This window comes from Helianthus annuus, chromosome 9 (assembly GCF_002127325.2).
Source record: "Helianthus annuus cultivar XRQ/B chromosome 9, HanXRQr2.0-SUNRISE, whole genome shotgun sequence".
Lineage (NCBI taxonomy): Eukaryota > Viridiplantae > Streptophyta > Magnoliopsida > Asterales > Asteraceae > Helianthus > Helianthus annuus.
Genome location: NC_035441.2, coordinates 174,969,546 through 174,982,403, shown reverse-complemented (window position 1 = coordinate 174,982,403; position 12,858 = coordinate 174,969,546).

Genomic DNA, 12,858 nt, shown 5'->3' with positions numbered 1-12,858 from the left:
AATCCTAACGGGTCTATATATTGGCCGTAGCCTAGACCGGTTGGTTCCGGAATATAAATTTGGTTTAATCGCGCGAAAAGGCGAAAACCAAGAATGGAATGTGATTCTGCCCCAAACAAGTTCAGAGACTTGTTTTATATGGGTTCAAGGTTCACACTCTGGATTTTGGGGTCCAAATAATATAATTTGACCCGTACCGGCTAATTTATGAAAACTAGTTTCACAAGCCGAACCGTGCGCGGAATAGGCGAAACGGTTAACCATGAGAGTCTTACGCTTATTTCCTAAGTCAATATGCCTTAAAGAGGTTATGGTATCAGTAGGATACCTTCCGTGATGCCCGTAACGAGTTTGAGTTAATATTACGCCCCGTAGGGGCTTTTCGGTCATTTTAAAGACTTTTAAAGAGCTTTTCGAGTTCTACAGGAAATCTGAGTTTCCCGAATAGTTTATAAAGTCTAAAATACTTTATTTATTATTTAAAATCAGTAGCAACTGGAATCGGGTCAAAAGACCTTGTAGAACTCAAGTTTTGGCCAAAAAGGGCATATTCGGTATTTACCGAACCGTAGCCATAACCGCAGGTTATGAGCAAGGTAAAAATTATTAAAAATCTTTAAAATTCCAAAAATATTATTTTATAACAGTGGGTAAAAGTTTTGGTGACGAAATCTTGGTTTAGATGGGCGTTACGCTAATTGCGCCGTTTATTACAAAAGTTTACTTTAATCGCGCTATTTAGCATAACTCTCATTCTAGACCTCGGATTGGCGTGAAACTTTAAGGACATGCTTATAATTTAGTAAGCAAGGTTATGGTCCGTTCACGTGTCCGAAATACTCGTTTTATTTTTAAAAGGCCGTTACGGTCAACTTTTAGGCGATTAACGGAAATGCGTAAAAGACTCGGACAATTCATGAACCGATCACAGAGGTCTATACCATCATGTAACCTGGTCCTAAGAGAGTCCTAAGGCATATCAATACCTTACTAAAACGGGTCAGAACTGAAGTCAAAGCAAAAGTCAAACTTTTGCGACATTCGGCTCCGAACCGGGTCAATATAGCAATTGGTCGATTCAAACGAGCGTAAACAAGTTTATATACTTAATATCATGTTTTATGAGTGCCAAAACAGGTTTCATAGCTTATACATTACAGATTATGTATAAAACAGCAAAATAGCTTTCTGTTGACTTTTTAAGTGCACGTTTGACTCAACATTTGACATAGTTAGAGTGGTGATCAGAGGGAACCCTTTTAGGGGTTTTTACCCACATACATACCAACTCAAAACTACTTTTGATCCGACAATTCACTGGACCATTTGTGAATTACCGCTATGACAACCGTTAGTTACGACGGTTGGTTTAATAAGCTAAACTAAGCAAAATGGAACTATGGAAGGTATGATATACTTACAGAAGCTTAAGGCAAGACTCAAGATCAGAGAAGAAAGCTTGAGAGCTCTTAGAATGATCAGTAGGTGAGTGTTTGAGTTGTGTGATTGTTATGAACCAAATGTGCTTATTTATAGTGTTCAAATTGCCATGAGATCATTACAACTCACACTACAGAGGAGTATGGATGATGGGCAGGTGTCCCATAGAGCTATGGGTCGAGTAGGGGGTGCCCATGCTTCATTAATTGGTGTTTTGATCGTTCACAAGCTCAAAAGGCATAAGAATACAAGGTTTCTGCATCTGGGAGTCCCACGCGACCCGCATGGAGAATCCATGCTGCTTTTACGCGGGCCGCCTGATGTGTAAAGATCAGACGCGGTTAAGAGGTGGCTCGCGGCCCGCCTCAACTTAACCCAATCCCTTACGCGGGTCGCGAGAGGTTAAAATTCCAGGATTTTTAAATCTTTTGTAATGATTATCAGAATCTGGCCATTAATAACGAAATCTTTCGTAATGATTTACCTGACCTTTCGGGTTTGAAGGGGTAACTTTGCGGTTTGGCCCTCGGTTAATTACAACTAAGGACCTCGTGTTATTTACCCGTGTTGTTAAGTCCCCATTTAGTTTATTAATTATTCAGAAAGCCTCAACTTTCATTGTTGATGCTTTTAACCCTTCTCATACGAATTCGATTATAACTTTCTCGTTTTAAAACGGAACTTCGCGGAATTTATACAATATGTTCTAGTGAGCGTATAATACTGTTACAAAGCCTCGGGAGCGTTAAAGGGTCACTCAGAGGTATTATTAAACATGTTGACACAGTTAACCCCTGTAGCTTGTAATCTCTCACTTTCTTCCGCGTTTCGCTTCCGTACGATCCATGATTTATTCGTTTGAAGGTACAAGCACCATTTAGGGTTACTATACAGTATATTTACCCTTGTTTGACATTTATAACCCTCGAATTTATATACTTTCAAGGTTTGTCAATATTAGTCCTTTATTTAATATCAATGCCACGTGTAATCAAATGACACGTGTTAACACATTATTGGACACAAAAATTCGAGGTGTTACAGATGGCCATCCGATCGGGAGACTGGTCCGACACTTTACACGATTCTTCTTTTCTGTCCGACGCTTATCTGTTAAACTATAATCAGGCTAATCTCAGTGCTCCCTTCAGTCCGATAGTAGGTGTCGATACTTAGCACCCACTGTGAGTATACTCGATCCCTTTTTGTTTTAAACACTTTGGGATGCAACATGTATTCTATAAACTTGATACATGAAACTTGTTTGAAATCATACTCTATCCTCTGTAAATGTGAAACTTGATACTTTTTGGATTCATGATTCTTGATACTTTATGCTATGTGAATGTTTAATCCTTGTGTGTAGTTCCGCCTTAACAATAGTAGCGCTATAGGAGTAATGCACCTCCCCATTATTCTCGGGGGTATTGTTAGGAGGAGTCTATTTTGCTTTCCTTGAGACTTGGGAAAGTGGTAAACGCATTGGGATACTTGGGCTATCACTTGGACTGCGTAAACTAGCATGGCTGAAACTTTTATATGTTTACATGACGAATATGAGTCTTTTAAACTATTATGATACTATATACCCATACTTGTATACTCGCCAGTACATTATTGTATTGACATTATTTCAATACATATTGCACGCTGATAGGATGCAGGATCCAAGAAACAAGCTAGGATGACGCTTAGAAACTCACCTAGTTAATTTGAGAAATTGAACAATGTTTAATGTTATGTACTTGATATTTTGATGTGTGGTTGATGTTTTAGACAATTTTATATGAACCTTGATTAATCTATATTGACACATTTAGTGTTGTGGAAACTTCTGAACAATCTGAATCGCTTAGTGCCGCACCCCGATGTTTCCGCCATCGGTTGGGGTGTGACACCTGTCCTAGTACCGGAATGGTTTCGCCATTTCTTACAATTATTTTTTGAGTCAAGCAAGAATTAGAAAAAGAATGGTAGTCACCTGATTCATGAAACGTGTTGGACATTGCTCCCGTATCCATGTACTGTGTGGGGCCAGGCTGCTGCAAAGACATGGTATACATGGCTTGTTCAATGTCCGTCGGGCTATAGGCGGAATGAGCTTGGGTGGGGCATGGGCCAAGGAGACCTGAACTCTGGGCCAAAGTGCTGTTGGGCCAGTTGGAAGAAGGGTAAGGGCAAGGCGGTATGGGCCAGTAGGCCGGGTGAGGTGGTCCGTAAGTGGGAGGATATGGGCCGTAGGGTGGGGTAGGCATCCACGGGTTGTAGAACTGATTAGACCATGGTTGCATGGAACGTCCTCTGTTATAGGACCCACGTCCCCGACCCCGTTTGCCCGACCGACCACGACCACTGCCGCCGGTCCGATCATCATGTCTGTTTATTTCGGAGAGAACCGAGTGGTGTGTCGTTGCTGTGAGAGCCAATCCAGCAGCCTTGGAGGCATGTAAAGCCTGCTCGGCTTTACGACTTTCAACCTGGATAATCTTGGAGCGGGCGGTGTAGAATGAAGGTAACGGTTCATGTTGTTGTAGTATGGTTACAATGCCGTCATATTCTTCGTTCAAACCAGCGATGAACTGAAGTACGAGCCGATCGTCATCCACAGGGGCTCTGATACCATGAAAGAATATGTTCCTTGACCTTTTCCATTGAATATTATCGCTATAAATAACACAATTGGTTCTCCTATTTTTGGTACAGATAATTACAAATTGATATGCATTTACATCATGTAATCATTGCCTAATATATGCGCTATTAGGGTGTAAGGCCCAAACCTCCAATGGCGGACTTACAATGTTAGTAGGGGTAGCACGGGCTACCCCGTCTCCGTAGTGTAAAAATACCTCTTAACTCCGTTTCCGTAGTGTAAAAATACCCCGCAACTTCGTCTCCGTTATACAAAGGATACCCCTAGTCTAAAAAGTAAAAAATTGTGATACCCCTAAATTTTTGGGCTAGTTCCGCCGCTGCTGAAACCTCCTGCCTCAATGGGGGTAGTAATTTTCTTCCAACCAACCCAACTAATTTTGTTCATCCCATCATTCCCACCCCAAAAAAACTTCCTCTTTTTTGCTTCCAACTTTGCTAAAATGCTAGCGGGCGCTTTAAACAAAGAGAAATACTAAGTGGGCAATATTTCCATAACCACTTTCAAAAGGGTGATTCTTCCCCCGGTAGAAAGCACCGACGCCTTCCATAAAGAAAGGCCCGGTAAAATATTAATGAGTCATCAACTTGGTCTTTTTTTTTTTTTTTTGAAAGTTAAGTTTTATTAATCAACTTGGTCATATGAGTGGCAAAATTATGAATGTTGGTAAAAAATTAAGAGGCAACCTTGAGTTTGATAAATAATATGTGTCGGATAAAAAAAAACATAGAAGTAAGTGAGGTTTGATGGGATTATATGTGAGAATGGCAAGAAATGAGAGAAAATATAAAACCGAAAAGTTGAAGTGTGAAGGTGTGAAAAAAAAGTGAAAGAATAGGTTTGCATTTAATTATGTTATAATGCATCAATATTTTTATACAATTTTTTACTTTTATTTGTATTTATTTTGTAGATGATGGAGAGAAAAAGGGCTAAAACGTTATAACCAAAGAATCTCAAATCTAACCGGGTGGATTAAACAATGCCCGACAGGGTAAATGGGATCCTATCTTCACATGTTCACTAAATGGATTGATATGTAAAACTAAATGGCACCATGAGTCTTGTTACGAGAATGAGAGGTTAGGGGTTCTTCTCGTAACCACCCTCCGACGTGAGAATAAGTATGGTTCTTGGGAGTGTAATTTATAAAGTCAGAGTTGAGAGTGTAGAATATTTTCACCTTAATGAAGTGTAGTATTCATAGTTGGAATGGTGGGAGATAATTAAGCAAAACGTCACTATCAGAATATCCATTTGTTCCCCCTCTACCGCCATTAGTGGTGGCAGAGGAGGGCGCGCATCTGCGGCCTGCTATTGGCCACATGTCGCTTTTAGGGTATCCTTGTGGTCTCTTCTGTGTTAGCCGCTAATGGATGTTGAGAGGGGTTTGAATCCACGGGACGTGATTGGTTGTATGACTATTTGTTGGTGTTTAGAATTTTCGCGGATGATATTACGCGGGTGTCCGGGTGTTAGTCCACCGTTGATTAAACACTTGATTTTGTCTTTGTTTGTCGATGGTTGCTATTCACTTCATCGCGGGTTGCGAATGCTCTTTGAAATTTGAAATGATTCCTTTCGGATAAGGTGGAGTTGGTGGCATTGAAAGGACGTCTGACACTGTTGACGACGTGCGACATACTTCCAGGCACCATGCTTTTTCCTTTTCACAGAGACATGTGGGTCTCGTGCCCTATTTTAGTCGTCTTCTGTGTTCCCTACTGACGTGGCATTCACCCGTGGGTTATTTGGGCCACTCGAGTAGGCATGTCTTTCCATCGCATTAAATGTGATGGCTATATAAGGGCGAAAAGACTTCAGTTTTTTACACTATTTCCTTTTGTTCTACGGTTTCTTCTTTCCTTCTCTTTGCAAGCCCTAAAAACTTTTCTTCTGTAAATTTTCTCAAAGCGTTTATGTAACATTCTGCAATTATTGTATTATTCGTTTCCGTATTTTTGTATTCAACCATTGTAATCCGAGACTTATGATCATAATGGAATTCATTTTATTTATTTTTTTCTCTCTCAAAAATTATTCAATCAAACATAGGTGTTATTCATATAATTATCAAGACACGTTTAAATCATTCGAAAACCGATTTATATTGTGTAAATTCGATATTTGAGACCCAATCAATCAACTATTGTGTCATACTATGTTTATAAATTATGTTGGAAACTCAAATTTATACAAATAATAAAAAAAGAAATTCATAAAATAAACAAGCCCATGACATTAGGCCCAAAAATTAAAAACGTATATATTAATGGGGCAATTTTCAACTTTTCATATTTCTTTCACCACCTTAAACCCTAATCTCTCATCTATAAATACCACACTCATTCCACCACTTTTCTTTCCCATTTCTCAATGAATTCTTCCCTTTTGAAAGTAAGTTCTATCTCCTTTCACCTTCTTCTCTTCTTCTTGTTTTTCTTTGTGTTTTCATACTTCCCGTATTGAAGAAATCCTTATGGAATGACACCAAATGTTTACCATGGTAAACAAAGATGGTGCATCACCAAAATAAGGACCAATCTTGGGTTTTCTTTTACATGTTTTTTTAAATCTTTAATTATGTCATTTCCATCTTACATTACTAACCATGATCAATTATTATATGTCTAACATTACTAACCATGCTAACTTTTTTAACCATACTAATAATCAAACTTGTATACTCGCCAGCTTTTGTTGATTATTATTTTAATACATGTTGCAGATCGCTAGTTGATGTTGATGAAGAAACTTATTTAGGGTGGATTAGATACACCACTAAAGTTAAACTTATGTATTTGTTTCATGTTTGAAATTTGTTGCATTTTACTTTTCAAGACAATGTATTTTCATTTTAGAATTTATGAAATTTGAATGAATTAAATATTGTCACAATTAGTGTTATGAAGTCTCTTGCAATCTTGTTTTCGTCTCACTCTGATGTTTCCGCCATCGGTTAGGGTGTGACGGTTTAATGGCGTCTTCGTTGGACCCGGCTCAGGGAGCAAAGAAGGGGGTAAGTACGTTTTCGTTCTGTTAAATGAGTCTCGGATCTCGATTTAATGGAAAGCTAAGGCCTTTGATACCTTCATCCACAACTACGAGTTCCCCAAGGAGTGGGAGGCTGAATATCCGACGCCAGGTAGTACGGCGGTAAAACCTCTTGCTGGTAAGATCGCACTATATTTTGAGCTCTTTTATACCGGTAACTTCCGGCTTCCGACAAGAAAGTTCCTGCCTCCTTGTTGAACCACTATGGGGTGCTTATATCACTACTACACCCCATGGGCGTGTGTTGGATGACACATTTTCAATCTGTTGCAAGGTGTTGAAGATTAAGCCTACATGGGAAATGTTCCATGTGTTTTACAAACTAGATATGCAAACGAGCCGGTATTCCTTCAATCAGCACGCAGGGATTGTGTCGCACACGAGTGAGCCTTTGTCGAGTCTCCATGACTAGAAGAACAAGTTATTCTATATTTGTTCAAATGTAATCCTGATTGATATCATCTTCTGCTCTTTGGATGCTAAGACTGATGACCAAGTTAATCCCATATGAGAAGACAATTGGTACGATGTGTTGACCCGTCATCCCTGGTAAACTTGACTGGAGATTGGTTCAAGGGTCATATATCACAACACCGGTTGTATGTCGTGATTTCTTCTCTGCCTCTATTCCGCCATGAAACGTGTGTTCCAATGGGGAGGGGGTGGGGGGAATTATGCGACGATCATGTATAAAATATTGCCAATTCCTTGTACTCCGACGTGGGTATCTTGCGAGAACGGTCTACTTTCTAAGAAGACCGGAGGGCCTTTAAGGCTGAAAGGAAAACTTTTGAGGAAACCAGGCAAGTTTAAGAAACTTAAGAACCACCATCTGGGGGCATTCGCGGATTGGGGGAAGCTTGTGATCGTTCCAACCACAAGATTGAGGCCGCGCTTGAGGACGCGCGCTAAGCTCGAGCACAGGAGCTGCATAACGTAATCGTTGCCAAGAATGTTAAGATGGCATAGAAAAATGTTCGCCTCACGGAGTTGGAGCGGACCACCAACGAGGTGATCGATGAGCGCAGCCATCTGATCGAAGAGGCTGTCAAGATGGAAGCGACAAATACTAAGTTAGACAATGATCGACATTCACTATTGTCATGTATTCCCCAGGTTAATTGTCTTTCCTTTTGCACATGTTTCCTTACTATTTACTTTGAAAATTTCCCCATTTTCACTCGTTTTATGATATCCTTATCTTAGGTTGTGGACAAAGTCAAGAATCAGTTGCTCTTTACAGAACCTCCTTGCTAAATTGCTTGTGTCCATGAAACTTTTGGGACGCAATGAGGATTTTGTGGAGGGCTTGTATTATGCAAAAAACAAGATTCCTGCCACTGAATTGCCTTTCCACAAGGCCAAATACAAAAAAGACTACAACGCGAAGATTAGGGAGTTTGACGAGCTAACCTTTCCATCGGAGAAATTTATTACAAACTTCGCGAAGAAGGATAACTTAGCCAGCTTGCGGTCTGTGTATGAGGAAAGCGGATAAGGAAACCACTTTAGGGCAGCATGAAGAGGGTGAGGATGAGCAACAATTAGACTACACAGGGTTGGATGATGACGATGACGTCGAAGACCCTTAAAAGCTGGTATGTGCATTGTGTATGGCTTTTTGGCCTTGTAATACTGTATTTGCCTTTTTGTTGTGCAAGTTTCCTTTTAACCCAATCTGCATGTTGTGGATTTATCCCTCGGGTCATTCTACAAACAAGTTTCATTGGGTCGTTGTGTCGTTGCTCAGACCTTTGTTGGTCTTGAGTGAACAAGTGGTATCCGTTAGAGGTGTAAACAATCCCAGAGGCTCGAGAGCTACTTGTGATCAGCTATTTTAAAATCTTGGACGAACCGAGCCTTAACGAGCCTGATGTAACATTCCACTTTTCCGTAAACTTCCTAAATTAGAAAGCTTTTCTTACAAATCTATTTTTTTGGGAAACTTGATTCTTTCGTAATCGTTCTTTCATTGTATCATCGTAAAATCCGAAACTTGGATCATACATAAAATTCATATTTCTTTAAGTTTATTTTCTACATTTTCATACCCGTTCATACGTTTGAATCCATGGAACATTTGATACATACTCGTACCCTTGTAAACACGTGCGTAACTTACAGTCAATACGTGATTCTAGGTATCCTATACGTACAAACACTTGATTATACGATCACAATACACAACCTATACTTTATTATTTTTTTTACAAACTCACTTAATTTCATGTTTTATATAAATTAAAACATTTATATATCTATATATATATATATATATTACATAGTAAACCTTATAATATGTTATTGAAAAAAAAAAGAAAAAGTGAAGGACATGTGCATCAGCCGAAATACACAGCCCTTCACATTGCTCGATCAAGCTAATTGGACCATTTTTAGTTACATTAAATATTCTTTATGCACTAAATAATTAATAATACATTTAACATAAAATATTGAGACTTAAATGTCCAATTAAATAAAACACATAGCTGAAAATGGCCAAGATTTCGGCCAGCACATGATATGTGCGCAGCCACTCAATTCCCAGCCATTGGCTGTCCTTTTTGGCTCCAATCTTCCCAACTACTTGAATTTAATCCTACTTAAACATTAACCCTAATCCCTCCTAATATAAACAACACTTTCCCATTCATTTTACCACTTTACAAACCACTAAACGCTCTAAAAAACACTCCTTAAGGGGAGGAGGGGTGGTCACTAGTGATAGAATTCTATCACTCCCAATATCCAATCAACTCATGCCATGTCATCACCAATATTCTATCACTATTGATAGAAATGTAGTGGGGGTGGTCACTAGTGATACAATTCTATCACTCCCAAATTTTTTTATTTTTTATTTTTATTTCACTAATTTTTTTAATTTTTTATTTTAAATTAGAAATTAACAATAAAACACTAAAATTATAAATTTCATTAAATTTAAAACATACTACTTCAATTTAACATACTAGAAATCATGAAACATACAATTTAAGAAAAAACCCTACTCCTCGTCCGAATCATGAAACTCCAAACCTAGAGAACCTACTAGTTCGATTAAATCGTATCTCAACCGAAAGTGAGTTTCTTCATTACGCAATTCTAGATGGATATTTTGTGGAACTTGAACTTGTGTAGGAGGATCCGGCACCCAATCCGAGGATATTGCACGTCCGTCTTCTTTGATCATCATATTGTGTAATATGATACATGCATACACTATGCTATGTATTGATTTCTTGTTCGTCGCGCGAACCGGTCGGTGTAGTATACCCTATCTACCATTTAAAACACCAAATGCCCTCTCAACATCTTTTCTTGCCGATTCTTGCAATTTTTTAACACGATTTCTTTAGGCTTGACAGGAAATGAGGGAGCTTTCACAAAAACAGACCAAGACGGGTAGATACCATCCACAAGAAAAAAGCCTCGTCTGTAATGTCGACTGTTAACATAGAAAGGAAGGAACGTGCGGTACCATCCGTTACGGTTTGAAACAACGGCGACGTGTGCAACACATTGATGTCGTTGTTTGAACCTGGAACACCGAAATACGAATGCCAAATCCATAAATCATTCGACGCCACCGCTTCTAGTATGATGGTTGGTCTTTTGATGTCTCCTCTAACATACGCCCCTCGCAACTCTCTTGGACAATTTTTCCACTCGATATGTGTACAATCGATGCTACCGAGCATCCCGGGAAAATGCCATCTAGCCTCGTGTGCAGCGTAAATACGTGAGATGTCGTGGCTCGTCGGTTTACGTAAAAACTCTTTAGCATACAACTTAATGACCGCGTTGCAAAAAAAATTGCAAACATTCACATGAAGTTCTGGCCGACATAGCTAGGTATTCATCATATTGATCGGGAGGGTTACCTGTCGCTAGTTGGCGAATGGCGGACGTGCATTTTGTATCGGCGTGAAACTTGGTTTGCCCCTCGCATCGTAACGTTCTTGAAACCATTCCTCGCTTGCTTCGATGTCTCCAACAATCTTTAAAAATAAATCTTTGGGTAAACGAAACCGATCTCTAAACATTTCGGTATTGTAGAGCGGATTTTCCACAAAATAATTGTTCATTAACACTTCGTTGGCACGTACACGATCACGTTCTACCATCTTCTTCTTTGGGCGGGACGACTCGGTATCAAGTTCGTTATACACCGACACAAAATATTTTAGCGTCTCATTGTCGGAAGACGACTCGGTATCGCTATCGCTAGAAATCGGAAACGTCGAATCCGTAGGGAAATCCATTTGAGAAAGATGTAGATTGTGTGAAATGGGTTTATGTTTTTGATGTGTGTAAAATGGTTTAAAATGGAGATATATAAAAGGTTTAAAGGTTTTTTTTAATAAACTTACCGTTGAATAACGGTCGAATATGCCCAACGTTCAAATTCTTTCAAACTTTCAACGCGTTATACATACCACTCGTTAAAAAAATCACGCGTGATAGCACTGGAGGCGGCGGTGTGCGTTATAAGTGCGTTATAAAATAACGCGTGATGGCACCTCCATCACGGACCGCCCCCTCCGCCCTAATCTCATCTAATTTCCAGCAATTTGAGTAGAAAGTTTCTGAGATTCTAAGTGAGTTCTAACTCACTTCTTCATCTATTTCTTTCTTGTTTATTTTTCTAAAACACTTGGATAACCTCTAGGAAGGTTTTCACAAGTTTGCTTGGGCAAACTAAGGTGAAACCTCACCATTTTTGAGGTCAAAAGTGCACCTTATTTTCTGCTCATTTTTATCTTTTTAAATCTTCTTGTTTTGATAGAAAACTTGATGGAATCTTGTTCCCACCAAGCTCACAACTTAGTCTATGGTTGTGGGTTTGTGTTTAGGGGATTTCCATCAAAGTTTTGGGTTCAAACACCCATTTAAATTCTGTTTATACTTGTTAAATTAAACTTGAATTAGTATGTTTCATTTCCATATTGTTCATGACCATCCTTGTTGTCCTTGTGATAACGTGTGCATTGGTGAATCTAAGAAAGAGGTTTTAAAAGGAAGGTTACCCTCGTACCTCTATGCATGACTTATATGATAAACTTGCTATACTTGATGGACTAAAATTTATGATATATAATATATAGAATATATAATACCTATAGTAACCAAACTTTTGATGATAATCTAATGGTTATTTGTCAAAATACTAAGTTACATCATCTAAGAACTTGATTCTCGTTACGATTCTAATGGGTACTTTACCATGAAAACATTCAAACCTCTATGGGTTTCCTAGTGTCAAAAACGAGTATTAGGTGCTAAATGGTTACTTTCTCATGTACTTACTTTCGATGTACTTTAAATTCCGAATTCCAACTTTAAGCGTACCATGAACTCCAACCCGTATACATTCAACCTCCAAAACTCATTCCCTCATCAACAATTGGATAATTGGAAGAATTAGCAATTTTGTGAGTATACTTGAACCCCCTTTTCGTTTACCACCTTTTGGGGTGCAACATGTTAAGCTATAAACTTACACTTAAACTTTATTCTTAAATGCACAAACATTCCTTATACATGCATGCCTACTTGATTACTTGATACTTTAAACTTGGGGTTATATGTTTTGTGTTAGACTTATCATTAACTTCGTACGAGCCTATCCTTGACATACATAGCGCTATAGGATTAACGCACCACCCGTATTCTTGAGGTTATGTCATGAGCTTATTGCGTTTCATCAT